Source organism: Propithecus coquereli, unplaced genomic scaffold (genome assembly GCF_000956105.1).
Source record: "Propithecus coquereli isolate 6110/MARCELLA unplaced genomic scaffold, Pcoq_1.0 Scaffold101, whole genome shotgun sequence".
NCBI lineage: Eukaryota > Metazoa > Chordata > Mammalia > Primates > Indriidae > Propithecus > Propithecus coquereli.
The window spans coordinates 6,918,463-6,920,540 of NW_012133970.1; positions in this window are offsets into that span (position 1 = coordinate 6,918,463).

A 2,078-nucleotide genomic window follows, 5' to 3' on the forward strand; every position below is an offset into this window, starting at 1 on the left:
TTTTTATTGATGGCTTTATTGAAGTTTAATTGATATACAATAAAATGTGCATAACAAAAGTATGAAATTTTATAAGTTTTGACTTATGTATGAACCTGAGAACCTGTCACCACAATCAAGATAATGAAAATATCCATCACTTCCAAAAGATTCTTCATGCCTATTGGTAATACCTCCTTTCTGTTTCCTGCTCCCTCCACCTCCAAGTTCCCAGGCAAGCAGGGATCTATTTTCTGTCAGTATACATTAGCCTGTGTTTTCTAGAATTTTATATAAATGGAATATGGTACAATGCACACTATCTGGAGGATGGGCACACTTTGACTCAAACAGAACAAAACAAATTTATGTAATCAAAAAGTTTTCACCCACAAAATATTCTGAAATAAATAAAAAAAGAAGTACAAAGTAACTAGAATAGCCAAAATAAATTTGGAAAAAAGTACAAAGTTGGAAGACTGTCACAACTGTATTTTAAGATTTATTATAAAGCTACAATAATCAAGACAATATGTGTTCAGCATAAAGATAGACAAATAGATTAATGGTGTAAAGATAGCCAAATACATTAATAGAACATAATACAGAGTCCAGAAATGACCTGAAAATATATGGAAAACTGATTTTCAATATAAGTGAAATGGAGAAAGGATAATCTATTAACAAATTATGCTGAAATAGTTGGATATGCATATGCAAAAATAAGAGCTGGATTCTTACCTCTCATCACCTACAAAAATTAACTCAAACGATCATGGACATATATGTAAATATTACAATTATGTAGCTTCTAAAAGAAAATATATGTATATACTCATCCCATTATGGGTATATACATAAAAAATGAGTGTGATGTGCACTGTCTGGGGGATGGACACGCTTGAAACTCTGACTTGGGGGAGGAGCAAGGCCAATATACCTAACCTAAACATTTGTACCCCCATAATATGCTGAAATTAAAAATAAATAAATAAATAAAAGAAAATGTAAAGAAAAATCTTTGTGACATTAAGTTGGGAAAAATGTTTTTTGACATAACTACAGAAGCCAAATATACTGTAATAAAATTTAAGAAATTTTGCTGTTTGAAAGGCACAAGAGAATGAGAAAAGAAGCCACAGATTAGAAAAAATATTTAAGTCATATATCTGATAAAGGACTTGTGTTCACATGATATAAAGAACTCCCATAACAACCCAATTTAAAAACAAGCATAAGACTTAATCAAACAAACAATTTACCAGAGAAGATACATCGATGGCAAATCAGCACAAAAAATGTTCAATATCCGTTATTAGGGAAATGCAAATTAAAATCACAATGGGTTACCACCACATACCTATTAAGGTAGCTAAAATTAAAAGATAGGCCATCCAAGTGTTGGTGAGGGAATGGAGGAATTAAAACTTCCATAAACTCTCATACACTGCTGATAAAAATGTAAAATGGTATATCAATCTTGGAAAACAGTTTGATAATTTCTTTAAAAAGCTAATGATACACCTGCCATATGATGCAGAAATTCCTCTCCTGGATATCTATTCAAAGGAAAACAAAGCGTATATCCACACACAGATGTATAAGCAAATATTTATAGTAGCTTTATTTGAAATGGCAAAAACCTGAAAAAACTTTGAATGTTCATGTTCAGGTGGGTGGGCATACAATTTGCGGTACACCCATCCAATGGAATAAATATAAACAATAAGAACGAGTGAGTTGTTGACTAACACACAACAACATGAGAGAACCTCAAAATAATTATGCTGAATGAAAAACATCAGAGAAAATAGTCATTTATATTTTTACCACATTCTTTGATCATTTTAATTTTCAGTCTATTTCTTTTTCTTTCTTTCTTTTTTTTTTTATTTCAGCATATCATGGGGGTACAGATGTTTAGGTTACGTATGTTGCCCTTGCCCTCCCCCTCCCCCCCTAAGTCCGAGTTTCAAATATGTCCATCCTTCGGGTGGGGCGCATTGCATTCTTTGTGTATGCAAATACGCGTCCCTTCCTCCCTCCTCCCCCTTCCCCCTCCCCCCTGCCCAACATCCAATAGATGTTATTCTTATATG